This window comes from Scyliorhinus torazame, chromosome 2 (genome assembly GCF_047496885.1).
Source record: "Scyliorhinus torazame isolate Kashiwa2021f chromosome 2, sScyTor2.1, whole genome shotgun sequence".
Taxonomy (NCBI): domain Eukaryota; kingdom Metazoa; phylum Chordata; class Chondrichthyes; order Carcharhiniformes; family Scyliorhinidae; genus Scyliorhinus; species Scyliorhinus torazame.
The window spans coordinates 372,383,729-372,405,293 of NC_092708.1; positions in this window are offsets into that span (position 1 = coordinate 372,383,729).

Below are 21,565 nucleotides of genomic sequence, written 5' to 3' on the forward strand. Positions count from 1 at the left end.
AGCGTGAGCCAACTAGGCCATGTTTTTTTCCCCCTCCCTCCTCTCGGAGGCATTGTCCCACCATTGTGGTACACTTCATCACTTCGCACCAGCAAAACTCGCTGCCAAGTAGTCGCAGGCAAAACTGAGCAGTGGCCAGTCCTGGGAATGGGAACATCACAGTCATCCAATTGCGAGACCGGCACATTAACTGCTCCACCATTTTCTCAGTCATTAACAGAAAAACAGTGACCCATTAAATATATTCATTGAATGCCGTATTATTTTTCTTTCAGTAGATGGAACTTTCAGCACATGAAGTCTGAAACATGTGAGCTTTTGAATATGTAAAAGCAGTTTATATTCTGTTGCTGCTAGAGGAACACTGTAAATATGAAGGTCATTTAACATCCATATGCAACACAGACATAAAATAGGTGTTCAGACAAGAAGGGTTAAAACTCTTCCAACAGTGTATGCCTGAGGTGTATATGCTGAATGAATAGCAAATTTACTTTAAAACTGCTGACCTTTCTAAAGCAGGGTTGAAGATCAGTTTAGGAGTTACAAAATGTGTTTTTCAAATTCTCAATAGAGAAATGTTTTGTTATTTCCCCCTATTCCTATGTGTGGAATTTTTTGATGCTCATTAATAATGTCACGGAGAAAGAATGAGGAGAAATATTTCCTAACTCAGGTTTAGAATAAGATGCTCCCAAGTCAGGTAGAGCTGGAGTGAAACTGACCCAGCAAATGCTCCTTAACCTCAAACTGAAGCTCACGTGGTTCCCCCACACGGCCTGTCTCGAAGGCCGCAGTGAATGAGCTTGCTAACGTTTTGCAAAATGGTGGTCAGTTCCATGCTGTGGACTTGTGACTGCTCAGCTCCGGGTTGGGCTTTCCAAACCCAGTTTATCCAGGAGCAAAAGACATTTAGCTCAGCGATCTGAACAGATCGGAGAGGGGAAGAGGACAGGAACCTTAACCAATGCAAAACACAAAAAATAACAAAAACCACAACTCCTGGAGGTATGGAAAAATAAAGAACAGGAAATGCTGCCAACACTCAAGTCCGTCATTGTCTGTTGTCAGAAGTCAGTGCTTCAGTTGTATATGCTTTATAAAAATTGGAAAAGTTGACAGATTGACAGCACTTGTAAAGGATCAGAATAAAGGAGAAAAATACACACACACCAAAATGTTCTGCAAAGTTATTGAGTGCAAAAACAGGATATCCAAAAATTATTAAATTAAATAATAGAAGGCATAATTAAATAAATTTGGGGTGGCACAGTGGCGCAGTGATTAGCACTGCTGCCTCACGGCCCACGAGGACCCGGGTTCAATCCTGGCCCTGGCCCCAGATCACTGTCCGTGTGGAGTTTGCACATTCTCCCTGTGTCTGCGTGGGTCTCACCCCCACAACCCGAAGAAGTGCAGGGTAGGTGGATTGGCCACGCTAAATTGCCCCTTAATTGGGGGAAAAAATGAATTGGGTACACTAAATTAAAAAAAATAATAATTAAATAAATTAATGTGACAAAGTGAACATGTGATTAGCTGAAATGGGTGGGGAAGATGAGGCAGAAAACAAAAAGAAAGTTGAGAAAACAGGAGAAGAAAATACCAAGGGCGCAGACTACCTTATCAATTCAATCTGACCTCTTGTTCCAAAGGTTGACAGGTCCTCAAATGCCGATCTTCTTCCCCCCACCTCCTCCTCCAGAAAGGCCAACACAACCATCCCACATTTCCAGTTCGCAAAGCCCGAAGACAGTAAAGTCAATATTAAGCACTGAAAAGTGCCTTGCAGAAAGATACGGTGCTGCTTTTTAGAGTTGCATTGAGCTACGTTGGAACGTTGTAGAAGGGTGGGGTGGTGGGGGGGAGGGGGGGGGGGGGGGGGCTTGGTTAGAGGGCGAGGTCCAGAAGAATAAACGGAGCATAAGAGTATAGGAATGTGCAGGGAAAACTGGCTAAAGAAAGCCAAGGTATCGGAACTCAAAATTCTTTGAGAAAGTTCCCATGGCTATCGTTTTAACTGTGCCAACTTCTAAAATTACCTTCCAAAGTCAACTGCAATTCCTCCATCCAACTCCTCGCTGCTCTACTCCACAGCGAAGGCAACTTGCAACACTGCAGCGTCTCTCCCCCTGGGTGGCATCATTGCTCATGTTGTTAAACAGCCAAGAGCACGTGACCCTCTGCACCCTTCAACAAAGTAGCCTGGCAGCACATTACAAAGAATGAGGTTACCTGATTGGACTTGCAAGTCTGAAATATTCAGACAGTCTAAACCAAAAATTGAGCTGTAAAATCCTATAAAAGGAGCCTCTCCTGCTGCTAGCCAAAGTAAATTGCACAGGTGCAAGGCGGAGCAAATGATCTAGTAGCCTCATATGAAAAAGGAACACATTTCAGATTTTATTTTTAAAACGGCATGCTGCTAGCACAGGGCTAAATCGCTGGCTTTTAAAGCAGACCAAGGCAGACCAGCAGCGTGGGTTCAATTCCCGTACCAGCCTCCCCAAACAGGCGGCGGGCGGAATGTGGCAACTAGGGGCTTTTCACAGTAACTTCATTTGAAGCCTACTTGTGACAATAAGCGATTTTCATTTAATTTCATTTCATTTCATGCAGCCCACTGAGTGAGGTAAACTGTTATCCATGAAAACGCTTCAGCTAAATTATCAGTTGAGCTGGTAAGGGGTGCAGCTTCTTTTAGATAAGATGGCTGGGAAATCTGCTGCTAATTATTGCTGGCATGATTGCCGTCCTGTGATTCTTTACCATCCATTCAATAGACATGCCTGATCATTAATCGCATTCTCAAAGCAGGTTTTCAACTGCAGCATATGTTACAAAGTAAGTTGGGCAACAGATGGAAAACAAACCTCTCAATATCTCCAACACATCAACAGTTGGGGAGAACAAGCCCATTTGGTACCTCAACGGTTCAGTGCACTGATCTTGCACTGAAACACAAAGTGCAATTTATTTCTGATTTTCAACATCTCATCCAGTTCTGCTCCACTTCCATGTAAAAGCAGACGCCAAGCAGTCAAGATAATTACAGGTCATCAGTTAGGTAGTCTACATTTACTGCTGCTCCATTTGGATTCAGAGGCCCTCTCCAGGATGCTATTGAAAATAAAACAGGTAAGAACTCGAGGATTTCTAAAAGTGCTTACTGGAAATTCTGGTTTCCTAACCAATAGCAAGGGACTTTCGGTGGCCATCTTACAGATGTTCAATTAAACACATCATTGACACAATAATTCTGTGCTTCAATAACACAGGTGTTGAAAGACATCCTCCAAGTTCATTCAATGGTATAGATCAACCAATGGCTGTTCCCTCACGGGAGATTCATTTCTGCAGTGGAGGCGGACATAATTTTCCTCAAAATACTACCAGGACAGAAACTGGCTATTTACCCAACAACTCTGTCTCTTCACAAGCCACCTCGCCTAGGCCCACTCTCCCGCCCACGATAACCCACAGTGTTATTTTTTTTAAGCATCTATCTATAACTCTTCCTTTAAAAAAATAATTCATGGCCTCTACTTCAACGTTCTAAACACGTACGTAGAGAGAATTTTCTGCACTTGCCTTTTAATTGGCACTGCGATTATCTTCACATTTTTCTTCTCTCCTCTTGTGATTTGATTTGATTTATTGTCACATGTACCGAAGTACAGTGAAAAGTATTTTTCTGCGGCCGAGGGAACGTACACAGAACGTACATAGTAGACACAAGAATAATCAACAGAATACATTGACAAATGGTACATCGACAAACAGTGATTGGTTACAGTGCAGAACAAGGGGCCAAACAAAGCAAATACAGGAGCAAGAGCAGCATAGGGCATCGTGAAGAGTGTTCTTACAGGGAACAGATCAGTCCGTGGGAGAGTCGTTGAGGAGTTTTGTAGATGTGGGGAAGAAGCTGTTCCTATGTCTGGATGTGCGAGTCTTCAGACTGCTGTATCTTCTGCCTGATGGAAGGGTCTGGAAGAAGGCAGTGCCTGGGTGGGAGGGGTCTCTGATAATGCTGTCTGCCTTCCTGAGGCAGCGGGAGAATCAATGTTGGGGTGGCAAGCTTGTGTGATGCGCTGGGCTGAGTTCTCCACACTCCGCAGTTTCTTGCGACTAAAAGAAACAATCACTACCTTATCACAGCTCTTCATAATTTTGAAAATCTCTCTCAGGTCCTCCTCAACCTTCTTGAGACTTTCTTCATAACCTCTCACCTCTGCCGGCATCCTAGTTAGCACTTACGAAAAGACCTTGATGTTGTGTGGAATATAAAGAATTCAATATCGAGTTAACTCATGTTCATATGTCTCATCCAACCAGATTGTGGAGATTGTTGCTGTTCTGCCGGCATAGCAATGGGAAACGTTTAGTTTTCACCATTAATATAATCTAGTATAATCTAGAAACTCAGTACAATCCTACATGGATTTTCCCCAAGACAATAAACATCAGTCCGCGAATGTGGGAACTTTTTATTTAATGGGTATAGTTATTAGGATTTTATATTTTAGAAATTGACACAACCAAGTTACAAAATAATACCATACATTATAAAAAAACGGAGCAGGGATCAGTATCCAACCCACAGCCTCAACTTCTCAAGCTGCCTCCCGAGACACACCAACGCGGAGAGCTAACCCATCAGTCAATAAGGGGGAAATCGCACCCACCCCAGGGAAAGAAACGGGATATCTAGTAAATGCAGCACTCAGCCCATCCCCCAACGTCCACGCACCCAACAACCAAACCCAGTCTCTCCGGGTTCCCCTCCCCCACAGGCGCCCTCAAAAGGGGGCACCTCCAGTCCTCGGGGGCAACAGGATACCAGGCTCAGTGCCGGGCCAGGCCGAGCCCAGCACTATCCAAAAAGAAAACTCAGGAAATTATGTCCTCCCACACAACCCCAAAAACCCACACCCCTCCTGCTCATCTTTCACCTGGCCCCACCCCACACACACATCCCAGCATACATCAGGATAAAGATACTGTGCACAAATCAGGAATCCAACATTCAGCTTAACACGATATAAGCTTATTAAATCAAGATAGTCCACGGCACAGGACATCACACACAAATTATTCACTTCCCCGCAAACAATTAAATTGATAACATCAACAGACAACACTATGATTATCAGGGAATGATGTCCAGGATAACAACTGCGAGGCAGTTATCAGGATTAAAAACTTCCCCACTGGCACACGAAGAAAGCCGATATCAAGGATAAATCAGGATCAAAGAGGATGAGCACTCTTCAGGGTCTTCCAAGGATTCCATCAATCGAAGCACAAAATCTCATTGCTTCCAACATGCCGTCTCACCTCAACCCAGGCGGCCAACAGCCCGGGACGGGGAGGGGGGTGACCCAGCAGGCTCTCAGCCATCCCCAACCCCTCTCGACCGACATCAGGAACATGATAACATAGGACCAGGGGTCGGAAGGTCAGCCCGACCCCAGGCCTTGGGGACAGGATTAAATGTGCTCCCTCGATCCACTGAGGACAATGCTCCCTCTGCTACAAGAACCTCCATGTGTACCTCCAACACCTCCATAAAAACACCTCGCAACTCTTAAAATTGGTCTTTGACACTCCTGCACCGCAGAGCCGAGATGATCGGACAGATCAACATCATCGCTAGCAGCCATATCTGTCGGAGCACACCGCACAGTCAGGGCGGGAGCCTCCCGAAAGCAGCTGCTGGAACTTCCTCCCTAACAGCACAGTGGATGTACCTATACCTCAAGGACTGCAGCGGTTCAAGAAGGCAACTCACCACCACTTTCTGAAGGGCAACTAGGGATGGGCAATAAATGCTGGCCTCACCAGCGACGCCCACAGTCCATAAATTAATATTTAAAAAAGGGTTGGATGGATTGACCATGCTAAAAAGAAATTGCCCCTTAAGTGTGCAAAGTTGTGCAGGTTAGGTGGGATTAACGGGATAGGGTAAGGGAGTGAGCTTAGGTAGAATGCTCTTTCAGAGGGCCGGTGCAGATCCGATGGCCTGAATGGCCTCCTTCTGCACTGTAGAGTTCTATTTTTTTTTATTTATTAAATATTTTATTGAAAATTTTTGGTCAACCAACACAGTACATTGTGCATCCTTTACACAATATTATAACAACACAAATAACAATGACCTATTTTATAAACAAAAAATGAATAAATAATAAATAACAAAAATGAAAACTCGCCCTAATTGGCAACTGCCTTGTCACAAGTAACACTCTCCAAAAATATAATTTAACAGTCCAATATATAATTATCTGTAGCAACGACCTATACATACTATACAGTATATATTAACAACCCTGAGAGTCCTTCTGGTTCCTCCCCCCCCCCCCCGATCCTGGGCTGCTGCTGCTGCCTTCTTTTTCCCATTCCGTCTATCTTTCTGCGAGGTATTCGACGAACGGTTGCCACCGCCTGGTGAACCCTTGAGCCGACCCCCTTCGGACGAACTTAATCCGCTCTAACTTTATAAACCCCGCCATGTCATTTATCCAGGTCTCCACCCCCAGGGGCTTGGCTTCTTTCCACATTAGCAATATCCTGCGCCGGGCTACTAGGGACGCAAAGGCCAAAACATCGGCCTCTCTCGCCTCCTGCACTCCCGGCTCTTGTGCAACCCCAAATATAGCTAACCCCCAGCTTGGTTCGACCCGGACTCCTACTACTTTTGAAAGCACCTTTGTCACCCCCATCCAAAACCCCTGTAGTGCCGGGCATGACCAAAACATATGGGTATGATTCGCTGGGCTTCTCGAGCACCTCGCACACCTATCCTCCACCCCAAAAAATTTACTGAGCCGTGCTCCAGTCATATGTGCCCTGTGTAATGCCTTAAACTGAATCAGGCTTAGCCTGGCACACGAGGACGACGAGTTTACCCTGCTTAGGGCATCTGCCCACAGCCCCTCCTCGATCTCCTCCCCCAGCTCTTCTTCCCATTTCCCTTTTAGTTCATCTACCATAGTCTCCCCTTCGTCCCTCATTTCCCTATATATATATCTGACACCTTACCACCCCCACCCATGTCTTTGAGATCACTCTGTCCTGCACCTCGTGTCGGGAGCTGCGGGAATTCCCTCACCTGTTGCCTCGCAAAAGCCCTCAGTTGCATATACCTGAATGCATTCCCTTGGGGCAACCCATATTTCTCGGTCAGCGCTCCCAGACTCGCGAACTTCCCATCCACAAACAGATCTTTCGGTTGCGTTATTCCTGCTCTTTGCCACATTCCATATCCCCCATCCATTCCCCCCGGGGCAAACCTATGGTTGTTTCTTATCGGGGACCCCCCCAAGGCTCCAGTCTTTCCCCTATGCCGTCTCCACTGTCCCCAAATCTTCAGTGTAGCCACCACCACCGGGCTTGTGGTGTAGTTCCTCGGTGAGAACGGCAATGGGGCTGTCACCATAGCCTGTAGGCTAGTCCCCCTACAGGACGCCCTCTCTAATCTCTTCCACACCGCTCCCTCCTCCTCTCCCATCCACTTACTCACCATTGAAATATTAGCGGCCCAATAATACTCACTTAGGCTCGGTAGTGCCAGCCCCCCCCTATCCCTGCTACGCTGTAAGAATCCCTTCCTCACTCTCGGGGTCTTCCCGGCCCACACAAAACCCATGATGCTCTTTCCAATCCTTTTTTAAAAAGCCTTCGTGATCACCACCGGGAGGCACTGAAACACAAAGAGGAATCTCGGGAGGACCACCATCTTAACCGCCTGCACCCTCCCTGCCATTGACAGGGATACCATATCCCATCTCTTGAAATCCTCCTCCATCTGTTCCACCAACCGCGTTAAATTTAACCTATGCAATGTGCCCCAATTCTTAGCTATCTGGATCCCCAGGTAACGAAAGTCCCTTGTTACCTTCCTCAACGGTAGGTCCTCTATTTCTCTACTCTGCTCCCCTGGATGCACCACAAACAACTCACTTTTCCCCATGTTCAATTTATACCCTGAAAAATCCCCAAACTCCCCAAGTATCCGCATTATTTCTGGCATCCCCTCCGCCGGGTCCGCCACGTATAGTAGCAAATCGTCCGCATACAAAGATACCCGGTGCTCTTCTCCTCCCCTAAGTACTCCCCTCGACTTCTTGGAACCCCTCAACGCTATCGCCAGGGGCTCAATCGCCAGTGCAAACAATAATGGGGACAGAGAGCATCCCTGCCTTGTCCCTCTATGGAGCCGAAAATATGCAGATCCCCGTCCATTCGTGACCACGCTCGCCACTGGGGCCCTATACAACAGCTGCACCCATCTAACATACCCCTCTCCAAAACCAAATCTCCTCAACACCTCCCACAAATAATCCCACTCCACTCTATCAAATGCTTTCTCGGCATCCATCGCCACTACTATCTCCGTTTCTCCCTCTGGTGGGGCCATCATCATTACCCCTAACAACCTCCGTATATTCGTGTTCAGCTGTCTCCCCTTCACAAACCCAGTTTGGTCCTCGTGGACCACCCCCGGGACACATTCCTCTATTCTCATTGCCATTACCTTGGCCAGGACCTTGGCATCTACATTTAGGAGGGAAATAGGTCTATAGGACCCGCATTGTAGCGGGTCCTTTTCCTTCTTTAAGAGAAGCGATATCGTTGCTTCAGACATAGTCGGGGGCAGTTGTCCCCTTTCCTTTGCCTCATTAAAGGTCCTCGTCAGTACCGGGGCGAGCAAGTCCACATATTTTCTATAGAATTCGACTGGGAATCCATCCGGTCCCGGGGCCTTTCCCGCCTGCATGCTCCTAATTCCTTTCACCACTTCTTCTACCTCGATCTGTGCTCCCAGTCCCACCCTTTCCTGCTCTTCCACCTTGGGAAATTCCAGCCGATCCAAGAAGCCCATCATTCTCTCCCTCCCATCCGGGGGTTGAGCTTCATATAATTTTTTATAAAATGTCTTGAACACTCCATTCACTCTCTCCGCTCCCCGCTCCATCTCTCCTTCCTCATCCCTCACTCCCCCTATTTCCCTCGCTGCTCCCCTTTTCCTCAATTGGTGTGCCAGCAACCTGCTCGCCTTCTCCCCATATTCGTACTGTACACCCTGTGCCTTCCTCCATTGTGCCTCTGCAGTGCCTGTAGTCAGCAAGTCAAATTCTACATGTAGCCTTTGCCTTTCCCTGTACAGTCCCTCCTCCGGTGCTTCCGCATATTGTCTGTCCACCCTCAAAAGTTCTTGCAGCAACCGCTCCCGTTCCTTACTCTCCTGCTTCCCTTTATGTGCCCTTATTGATATCAGCTCCCCTCTAACCACCGCCTTCAACGCCTCCCAGACCACTCCCACCTGGACCTCCCCATTATCATTGAGTTCCAAGTACTTTTCAATGCACCCCCTCACCCTTAGACACACACCCTCATCTGCCATTAGTCCCATGTCCATTCTCCAGGGTGGGCGCCCTCCTGTTTCCTCCCCTATCTCCAAGTCCACCCAGTGTGGAGCGTGATCCGAAATGGCTATAGCCGTATACTCCGTTCCCCTCACCTTCGGGATCAATGCCCTACCCAGCACAAAAAAGTCTATTCGCGAGTAGACTTTATGGACATAGGAGAAAAACGAGAACTCCTTACTCCTAGGTCTGCTAAATCTCCACGGGTCTACACCTCCCATCTGCTCCATAAAATCTTTAAGTACCTTGGCTGCTGCCGGCCTCCTTCCAGTCCTGGACTTCGACCTATCCAGCCCTGGTTCCAACACCGTATTAAAATCTCCCCCCATTATCAGCTTTCCCATCTCTAGGTCCGGAATGCGTCCTAGCATCCGCCTCATAAAATTGGCATCATCCCAGTTCGGGGCATATACGTTTACCAAAACCACCGTCTCCCCCTGTAGTTTGCCACTCACCATCACGTATCTGCCCCCGTTATCCGCCACTATAGTCTTTGCCTCGAACATTACCCGCTTCCCCACTAATATAGCCACCCCCCTGTTTTTCGCATCTAGCCCCGAATGGAACACCTGCCCCACCCATCCTTTGCGTAGCCTAACCTGGTCTATCAGTTTCAGGTGCGTTTCCTGTAACATAACCACATCTGCCTTAAGTTTCTTAAGGTGTGCGAGTACCCGTGCCCTCTTTATCGGCCCGTTCAGCCCTCTCACGTTCCACGTGTTCAGCCGAGTTGGGGGGCTTCCTACCACCCCCCCCTTGTCGATTAGCCATCACCTTTTTCCAGCTCCTCACCCGGTTCCCACGCAGCTGTATCTCCCCCAGGCGGTGCCCCCCCGCCCATCCTCTCCCATACCAGCTCTCCCCAGCAGCAGCAACCCAGTAATTCCCCCCTCCCACCCCCCCCGCTAGATCCCCCGCTAGCGTAATTACTCCCCCCATGTTGCTCCCAGAAGTCAGCAAACTCTGGCTGACCTCGGCTTCCCCCCGTGACCTCGGCTCGCACCGTGCGACGCCCCCTCCTTCCTGCTTCTCTATTCCCGCCATGATTATCATAGCGCGGGAACCAAGCCCGCGCTTCTCCCTTGGCCCCGCCCCCAATGGCCAACGCCCCATCTCCTCCACCTCCCCTCCTCCCCCCATCACCACCTGTGGGAGAGAGAAAAGTTACCACATCGCAGGATCAGTACATAAAACCCCTCTTTGCCCCCCACATTCGCCCCACCACTTTGTTCGAACGTTCTTTTTAATAACCCGCTCATTCCAGTTTTTCTTCCACAATAAAAGTCCACGCTTCATCCGCCGTCTCAAAGTAGTGGTGCCTCCCTCGATATGTGACCCAGAGTCTTGCCGGTTGCAGCATTCCAAATTTTATCTTCTTTTTATGAAGCACCGCCTTGGCCCGATTAAAGCTCGCCCTCCTTCTCGCCACCTCCGCACTCCAGTCTTGATAAACGCGGATCACCGCGTTCTCCCATTTACTGCTCCGAGTTTTCTTCGCCCATCTAAGGACCATTTCTCTATCCTTAAAACGGAGGAATCTCACCACTATGGCTCTGGGAATTTCTCCTGCTCTCGGTCCTCGTGCCATCACTCGGTATGCTCCCTCCACCTCCAACGGACCCGCCGGGGCCTCCGCTCCCATTAACGAGTGCAGCATCGTGCTCACATATGCCCCGACGTCCGCTCCCTCCACACCTTCAGGAAGACCAAGAATCCTCAGGTTGTTCCTCCTTGCGTTGTTTTCCAGTGCCTCCAACCTTTCCACACATCGTTTCTGATGTGCCTCCTGCGTCTCCGTCTTCACCACCAGGCCCTGTATATCGTCCTCATTCTCGGCTGCCTTTGCCTTCACGACCCGAAGCTCCCGCTCCTGGGTCTTTTGTTCCTCCTTTAGCCCTTCGATCGCCTGTAGTATCGGGGCCAACAGCTCTTTCTTCATTTCCTTTTTGATCTCTTCCACACAGCATTTCAAGAACTCTTGTTGTTCAGGGCCCCATGTTAAACTGCCACCTTCCGACGCCATCTTGGTTTTTGCTTGCCTTCCTTGCCACTGTTCTAAAGGATCCACTGCAATCTGGCCACTCTCTCCTCCTTTTTCCATCCGTATCCAGGGGGGATTCCCTTCTGGTTTACCGCACAGTGTTTTTAGCCGTCAAAATTGCCGTTGGGGCTCCTATCAAGAGCCCAAAAGTCCGTTTCACAGGGAGCTGCCGAAACGTGCGACTCAGCTGGTCATCGCCGCACCCGGAAGTCCTGTAGAGTTCTATGTTGATATATAAAGACATGTTCATGGAAGAAAGCAAAAGCTAAGGATAAAGCAAGATCAATGAGCACTCTTCAGGGTCTCTCAAGGATTCCGACGATCAAAGCACGAGACATCATTACTTCTGCCATGCCATCTCACCAGCTCCCGGACGGTCTACAGTCTAGGCCCCGGCCGTTTGGATGACTCGACCCGGCCGGTTAGGCCACTTCCATCCCCTCAGGAACAGGACAATACCGGACCTTCGGTGGGACAGACCAACCCCTGGCCTCGAAGACAGGATTGGCTATAAACAATGTGCAGGGCTACGTGGGTAGAGTGGGAGAATAAGCCTTGGTAGAGTGCTAATTTGGAGGGTCAGTGCAGACTCGATGGGCCGAATGGACTCCTTCCGCACTTAAGGAATTCTATGGGATACGTTCTGCTGCATCGAATCTGATACACAGCCTACAAATCAAGATTACTAAAACATGGCAGCCACTTTTCGAACTTACTCGGGAACTCTACCCCACTCGGTCTCCTTCTCAGTCTCCCGAAAACCGGGAGAGACAACAAACCACATAGCAGTATCTTGACAACATGGAGGTAGGCCCCCATCAGGAAAAGTGCCCTGTCAAGTACAAGAACCTCTTTGTGTGCCTCCATAACAGTAGCCCGCAACTCTTGGAAGTGAGCCCTGCCGACCGGCACCGCAGTGCCGACATATCCATCGAAGACAACGGGCTGGATTCTCCGCCGTCGGGATGTTCCGTTGCCCGGGGGTTTCCTGACGGCGTGGGGCTGCCCCATATTAGGAATCCCCATTGACCAGCCGGCGAAACGGAGCATCCCGCCGGCGTGCTGAACCAGAGAATCCAGCCCACCATCTCCGTTGGCAGCCATCGTCCAATGCACACAGGAACAGCAACTATACCACTGCATGCAGGGGCCCACTCCAGCCACCACAAACAAGCGAGGATTATAGCATTTTATCTTGGCCTCTTCTCACAAGGACGCCTTCCAGGGACATAGCACAAGCCATGTAACCTAGGAAAAGACAAATATGAAACGTGAACTAGGATGAAGACAGATTAAAAGAGCGGAGCCAGAGCTCATGAAAATGCAGCCACTCCCGTGGTCACACCATGTGACCCCCCTACCCCGCAGTGACCTATTCTTTCTTTTTTATATATCAATTTAGAGTACCCAATTATTATTTTTTTCCAATTAAGGGGCAATTTCGTGTGGCCAATCCACCTAACCTGCACATCTTTGGGTCATGTGGGTGAAACCCACGCAGACATGGGGAGAATGTGCAAACTCCACACGGGCAGTGACCCAGGGCCAGGATTCGAACCCGGGTCCTCAGCGCCGTAGGGAGCATCACTAACCATTGAGCCGCGTGCCGCCCAGCGCAGCAACCTATTCTAACGACACTATGTTAGTATTCTCCAGGAAGTCAATAGGAAAAGCCAGAATCACTTTGGGCCTCTCTTGTTAAAGGGACACACTTTCCTTGAATTTCAGTAGGCTGAGGTTATCATAGCGAAAGCCCGCCTTCGATGCTGTAGAATTGTGTAAGTTCCAAATTGGAATATTGGGGGTTCTTTGGGCTCTATGGGGCATTTCATCAAACTTCTTTGTAACATCCCCTTTCAGCACATAGCTCTGAAATTCCTATTTCTCAACCATAAGCTTATTACCAGCCTTGCAGTGTGGACTCTCCATCCCTCAGGTGGAAGTTCATGGCCCCCTCCCACCAGCAGGACTTTCCAGGCCCTCCGAAGTCAATCCTTTTGAATGGCTCAACATATTTCCCGGCCTCGCCCCCTGCCGCGATGGGGCTATAAAATTACACCCGTGGTTCTTCAACAGCACAGTGGTTCTGGGCTCTCTCACATCCAAGCTTATTTAACTTAAATTTTATGAAGCTTAATTCTTCCAGAAGGAGATCAAAGCTGGAAAACACTCAGGTCTGAAGCAAAGACAACTTTGAATTTCCCATGCACAACATTCGGTCACCTAACCTTTTAGGTATGCAATTATATTGTTTGAAACGTAATCAAGGAAGTCCAAGAGTCTGGTTATGTTATGACAAAAAACAGGTTCTTTGTGTAAATTCTCCACACTGGAATTTCAGAAGAAAGGTACAGAGTGGAATCATTGAGGGAGGGAAGCCAACTTTGATGGACCTCGAACAGTTCTAGTATGAAGAGATCAGAACACAGCTCATCTAACAGTCTGGGCTTAACATTTGATTTTGAAGGTCCTACAGAGCTGGAAATAAATATCCATTTAAACAAACATAACTTGACAAAACACATATAATAATGATGTGGAGATGCCGGCGTTGGACTGGGGTGAGCACAGTACGAAGTCTTACAACACCAGGTTAAAGTCCAACAGGTTTGGTTCGATGTCACTAGCTTTCGGAGCGCAGCTCCTTCCTCAGGTGAATGAAGAGGTATGTTCCAGAAACACATATATAGACAAATTCAAAGATGCCAAACAATGCTTGGAATGCGAGCATTAGCAGGTGATTAAATCTTTACAGATCCAGAGATGGGGTAACCCCAGGTTAAAGAGGTGTGAATTGTATCAAGCCAGGACAGTTGGTAGGATTTCGCAGGCCAGATGGTGGGGGATGAATGTAATGCGACATGAATCCCAGGTCCCGGTTGAGGCCGCACTCATGTGTGCGGAACTTGGCTATAAGTTTCTGCTCGGCGATTCTGCGTTGTCGCGCGTCCTGAAGGCCGCCTTGGAGAACGCTTACCCGGAGATCAGAGGCTGAATGCCCTTGACTGCTGAAGTGTTCCCCGACTGGAAGGGAACATTCCTGCCTGGTGATTGTTGCGCGATGTCCATTCATTCATTGTCGCAGTGTCTGCATGGTCTCGCCAATATACCACGCTTCGGGACATCCTTTCCTGCAACGTATGAGGTAGACAACGTTGGCCGAGTCGCACGAGTATGTACCGCGTACCTGGTAGGTGGTGTTCTCACGTGTAATAGTGGTATCCATGTCGATGATCTGGCACGTCTTGCAGAGATTGCCATGGCAGGGTTGTGTGGTGTCGTGGTCACTGTTCTGAAGACTGGGTAGTTTGCTGCAAACAATGGTTCGTTTGAGGTTGCGCGGTTGTTTGAAGGCAAGTAGTGGGGGTGTGGGGATGACCTTGGCAAGATGTTCATCTTCATCGATGACGTGTTGAAGGCTGTGAAGAAGATGACGTAGTTTCTCCACTCCGACGTAGTCTCTCCTACTCTCCAAAATCAGTTGCATTCTTGGACACACTTGTCTCCATCAAGGACGGTCACCTCAGCACGTCGCTTTACCGCAAACCCACGGATAACCTCACGATGCTTCACTCCTCCAGCTTCCACTCTAAACACATTAAAGAAGCCATCCCCTATGGACAAGCGCTCCGTATACACAGGATCTGCTCAGACGAGGAGGAGCGTAACAGGCATCTACAGACGTTGAAAGATGCCCTCATACGAACGAGATATAGCACTCGACTCATCGATCGACAGTTCCAACGCGTCACAGCGAAAAACCGCACCGACCTCCTCAGAAGACAAACATGGGGCACAACCGACAGAATACCCCTCGTCGTCCAGTACTTCCCCGGAGCGGAGAAACGACGTCATCTTCTTCACAGCCTTCAACACATCATTGATGACGATGAACATCTTGCCAAGGTCATCCCCACACCCCCACTACTTGCCTTCAAACAACCGCGCAACCTCAAACGAACCATTGTTTGCAGCAAACTACCCAGTCTTCAGAACAGTGACCACGACACCACACAACCCTGCCATGGCAATCTCTGCAGATCATCGACATGGATACCACTATTACACGTGAGAACACCACCCACCAGGTACGCGGTACATACTCGTGCGACTCGGCCAACATTGTCTACCTCATACGCTGCAGGAAAGGATGTCCCGATGCATGGTACATTGGCGAGACCATGTAGACGCTGCGACAACGAATGAACGGACATCGCGCAACAATCACCAGGCAGGAATGTTCCCTTCCAGTCGGGGAACACTTCAGCAGTCAAGGGCATTCAGCCTCTGATCTCCGGGTAAGCGTTCTCCAAGGCGGCCATCAGGACGCGCGACAACGCAGAATCGCCGAGCAGAAACTTATAGCCAAGTTCCGCACACGAGTGCGGCCTCAACCGGGACCTGGGATTCATGTCGCATTACATTCAACCCCCCACCTTCTGGCCTGCGAAATCCTACCAACTGTCCTGGCTTGATACAATTCACACCTCTTTAACCTGGGGTTACCCCATCTCTGGATCTGTAAAGGTTTGATCACCTGCTAATGGTTGCATTCCAAGCATTGTTTGGCATCTTTGAATTTGTCTATATATGTGTTTCTGGAACATACCTCTTCATTCACCTGAGGAAGGAGCAGCGCTCCAAAAGCTAGTGACATTGAAACAAACCTGTTGGACTTTAACCTGGTGTTGTAAGGCTTCGTACATATAACGTAATGCACTTGTCAACAAAAGACAATGTCAGTGGATCAAGGGAAGACTTTTTGCATTATTCAGTAAGATGCCATGCCGTTCACACCTTCTCAACTCACTCCTTTGCAACACACAAAGCTCAACATGTCAGCCTTCACAGAAAGTTGGATACCGAATACTGGGTGCGTGGAAGTGACTCATTTATTTTTGACCAGCCCTACCCACACCAATTTCCTGCCACCTTCTAAAAGGTGATGACTTACACTGGAATACAGTTCGATAAATACAGACAGCTGACCAGTACTTTGAACATGCAGCCAATCTTTACATTTGTTCTCGAAATGTCATTATGACATTTGATGTGAGGAGTTTCATGACTGAACCAATCTTTAATCTCAATTAGCAGCTACACATTTTCACTTTTTAGCAGGGGCAACTCAGCTATCAAAAATGGGATGTCTGGCTCTTTATATTCCTCATAGCCGGTGGACACTGAGGCCAAGTGCAGTGGCTCTACCCCTTCACTAGCCAAGATCAGCTAACTAAGCAGAGCAAGGACTGAATCAGAGATCATACTGGGCTTTTTGTTGTTTACACAAGGAACCATGTGGTTGCATTTTTCATTCAATGAAAGTTGAGGCAGGAAACCTCACTGGGCGTGATTCTCCGTCCCGTCGCACCAGATTTCTGGGGGGCTATTCTCCAAAATGGAGTCCAAGTGCTCGCGCCGTCGGGCATGGGGATGACCAATTCTGGCCCCCACACCGCTCCAGCCTCCCTTCCCAGTGTCAAATGGGCGCCACGCCAACCCGCGCATGTGGGCCGCGCCAACCTGCGCATGCACGGGGGGGGCTTCTTCAGCACGCCTGCCCCAACTCAACATAGCTTCGGTGTTCAGGGGCCGGCCGCGCAGGAAAGTAGGCCCAGGAGGGGGAAGAGGCCAGCCCGCCAATCGGTGGGCCCCGAAAGCGGGCCAGACCCCATCGGAGCCCCGCCCCCCCGGGATGGAGCCCCCCTCCCCACCCCCCGACTGATTGCGCAGAGTTCCCGCCGGCAACGACCAGGGGTGAATGCGCCGGCGGGACTCTTGTCGTAACCGCGCAGCCGCTTGGCCCATCCAGGCTGGAAAATCAGCGGCCCCGCCAATTCCAGCGCCACGCCAAACGTGCCGGCGCAAATTATTGACACCTATGAGAATCGCGCGCCGGCGTCGTGGCGTGGTTGCACCGATTCTCTGGCCCGGGGATGGGAGAATCGCCCCCAGATGCGGCGTGCCCCCAGGATGCTCCGTCTCACCAGCTGGGGTTTCCCACTGTGGGAATCCCCACGGCGTCAGGGAATCCCCGGGTTGCCGGCGCATCGGAGAATCCCGACAGCGTAGAATCCAGCCCACAATTTTTAAAATGTGTTTCAACGAGCACTTGACATGTCATAATATTCAAGGCTATTGGCCAAGTGCTGGTAAGTGGGATTAGTGTAGATTAGTTTTTGTTTTGTCTGTGCAGGCTTGATGGGCCATTGGGCCTCTTCTGTACTGTACGATTCTATGACCTACTTTGGTGCAGAACTTTGGACGTTTTCGCACTGGGTGCAGTTAGCTTTCTTGGTCTGTTGAAATGGTTACATGATGCAGGGTTATGGGGTTTTACCTGCAGGTGACATGATACTGGTTCTCTGCTTTGATGAAGGAGCACGTTTGGGTTGCACCTGTATCGTTGGAACATATGGAGTAATTTGCAGTATGATTTTTCAGAGGCTGTAGTTATTTGCGAAGCATAGAGAATAATTGAACTCACTTACCTGGAGAAAGAAGGGAAAAAAACGCAAATAGTTCATTCTTTGCTCGTCTGTAATCTCTAACGTTTAACCTGAACTGTTTCAGCTGGTTGGTGCTCTGATGAGCTACTGTAAACTCAAATCCATTTGGAGAAATGCTGTTTTTCTGCCCCATTATATATGCAGAGGGTAGGAAGGAAGGAAATACAGAGATTCAATTTAATTAGGGTCTTTCACAACCTCCGGATGCTCTGAAGCTCTTCACGGACAATCAAGTGCTTTGTGAAATGTAGTCACTTTTGTGATGGAGGCAAACATAGCAGCCAATTTGTGCACAGCAAGCCACCACAAAGTGCAGGAAGATAAATGGCCAGTTAATCTATGTTGGTGGTTCCGTCTGGTCAGGACCATGCTCTTCAAACAATGACGGGAGATCTCCTACTTTTAACCCCTCATCTGAAAAACAATACTCCCGACAGCACTCCCTCAGTACTGACACTGGAGCATTAATCTCGATTGTGTGCTCTCGTTCTCACTAGAGTGATGCTTCACCCCAGAACGTTATGACACGGAGACAAATCGCTACCACCGAGCTCCAGTTAACACCCGGATTAGAAGCACTTTCTCAAATTATATACGGGTTTTCGATTCTGGTTAATACTGGTTTAATTTTGCTGGCATCCTCTGCCTTGAACAATTTGCAGTGACAGGAAGAAGGCAGCAGTTGTATTTTAGAGGGAGGGATTCCATTTCCTCTGCGATCTCTCTGGTACCTGGTGAGTCAAGAGAACAGAGGAGTTATGTTTAAAAAAAATTCAATGGAAGCAGATATGTGCCTGGCTATTTAATGAAGCTCAGTAATCACTCAGTTTTCTTCTGCTCGCCCCTCGGGATTACAATAGGACCAAAAGCAAATGCAAATATCAGTAGCAAGTACAAAAAGTGAGGTCAGCTAATTCTTTCCTCTGGAAATGAGCTGAACTGTTAAGATTCTCCAGTGGCCAACCTAAACATGGCTACTGCTCACATTTTATAAATTCTTCAAGTGGAATTCAACCTTTACCACAGTACAAGCACTTAAAAGGGCTGATAATCGCACATTTTGCAGATGAGCCTTTATTCTCCACCATTTTCGGACTTCAAAATATTTAATAAATACAAGTACAACAGCTGAAATTGTATTTCCATGTGTTTTGAAGCACAGCCAGGTCGAAAGGAGCCCGAGCTACAGCAAAAAGAATTGTCTTTGTCCCAAGAGGACAATTGGTCTATGGAGTCCTCTTCCCCGAAGAGCAATTGAGGCTCAGTCAATGAATATTCTTAAGGTTGAGTTAGAAAAATTCTTGACTGACAAGGGAGCCAAAGGGGTGTAGGGGGTAGACAGAAAGGTATGTGCCACAGTCAGATGTGCCACAGTCAGATGGCAGAAGTAGGCTCAAGGGGCTGAATGACCTACTTTTGCTCCTAATTTGTATGACTGTATTTGGAGGCGAGGATCATATATTTTTTTTAAATTTCATGTTTGGGTGTGACAACACTTCACAAAGATAATCCAGAAAGTTTAGATCACAGCACATGCTCTGCCCATTGGCGCAACTATCCTTGCTTTTGTTGAAAGCTTTATGGCAGAATCGGAAACAGTTCAATGTGGCAGCATATTCATACTTTATAATATGCCATAGCAGTTTTTGTTTCGGTGAATCATATTTGTACCTGCAAGAGACTTTAAAAAATAAATTAAAATCTTTTTTTTAAAGTACCCAATTCTCGTTTTTTTCCAATAAAGGGGCAATTTAGCATGGTCAATCCACTTACCCTGCACACCTTTGGGTTTGAAACCCCCGAAAACACAGGGAGAATGTGCAAACTCCACAAGGACAGTGACCTGGGTCCTCAGCACCATGAAGCAACAATGCTAACCACTGCACCGCCTTGCTGCCCTCCTTTTAGAGACTTTTTGCCAATTAAGATGATATACTTTTCATTAAAAAAAAAAAAAAAAAATTCCTTCAGCAGAGTTTCCATACAGAAGGGGTGAGCTCATGACACAGCAAGGAGTGATATCTCAGTGCACACGCTCCAGGGAATCAAAATCTTCTATCTTTCCTCGACGATGCACTCCCTGCTAAAAGTTGGGCTTTGCCTCCTTTTGTACCTATATTTTAAAAAGCTGCCAGCAAAATGTTTCAATGATTAAAACTACTGCCATTTTAAAAGTCATTATGCTCAGTGCATGGTGAAAAAAACAAGGACTTGTATTCATATAAAACGTGTTCAGAAGTTCTCAGGTTGTTTCATTTACAATGGATTATTCTGAAGGGCATTGACAAGCCGAGGCATTGTTGATTATCTGTACAGCTACCAAGTACATAACCAGATGCAAATCAACTTTATTTTATCTAATGAAATGAGATTTATTTTTGTCGTTAATAACATCAATTTAGGGCAGCATGGTGGCGCAGTGGTTAGCATTGCTGCCTCAGAGCGCCGAGGTCCCAGGTTCGATCCCGGCTCTGGGTCACTGTCTGTGTGAAGTTTGCACATTCTCCCCGTGTTTGCGTGTGTTTCGCCCCTACAACCCAAAAGATGTACAGGGTAGGTGGATTGGCCATGCTAAAGTGCCCCTTAATTGGAAAAATGAATTGGGTACTCTAAATTTTTTTTCTTTTAAAGCATCAATTTAACATGATTTTTGAGGACAAGTAACAGATAAAAGGCTATGTTCAAGCTTTGGGGAAAAGAATCCCGGAAGGTTTACATCTTTTGGAGGGGAAAATCAATTGGTGTCATTTAACATTTGTTGGTGGTTCGAATCCCAGCCCTGGATCACTGTCTGTGTGGAGTTTGCACATTCTCACCGTGTCTGCTCGGGTTTCACCCCCACAACCCAAATATGTGCGTGATAGGTGGGTTGGTCACACTAAATTGCCCCTTAATTGGAAAAAATAATTGGGTACACTAAATTTATTTTAAAAAAAACATTTGTTGGTGGTAAGCAAAATAATCAGATTTTTCTTTAAAGATGCAATTATTGTCTGGTGTTTGAAAACAAAAGTCCGAGTTGAAGAGTGGAGGCGGCGACAGTATTTTGTGCCATAAGGGCCAGACGCTTTTTCCCCCACATTCTGTTCCATTACATTGCATGCGGACTTCACCCATTTTTAGACCAAGTGCGATGGCGGGCAGATCCGGCGGCACCTGTCCCGCCAACCAGAATAGCGGGATCCCATGCCAGATTCTGCACTTGGAGCCTCATTAATTCTGCACAAGCGCATTCCCCTCTGAGTCACCTGGCGAGCTGGCAGCTGATTCATCCACCTGCCTTCAGCTGGTGGGTTCGAAGGACCCAGCGCCATATTTAAATACATGTCCAGCACATTCATATCACTGACCCCAGCCTTCTGTCTTCATCAGACTGTGCAGGATGTCAGCAACCCAGAGGGAAAATGCTAGCAGCCTCAAGAAGCCTCCACCCAAGCCCACCACCTGGAAGGCGCTCATGCCCCACTTGAATGTCTACCCACCACACCTGGAGTCTTCATCCATATTTTTTGAATAAACTATGTGGTATCTCCTTGACCACTTTATTTGTGAGTTTTTCCTGCAGTGTTGTCAGGGTCCAGCTT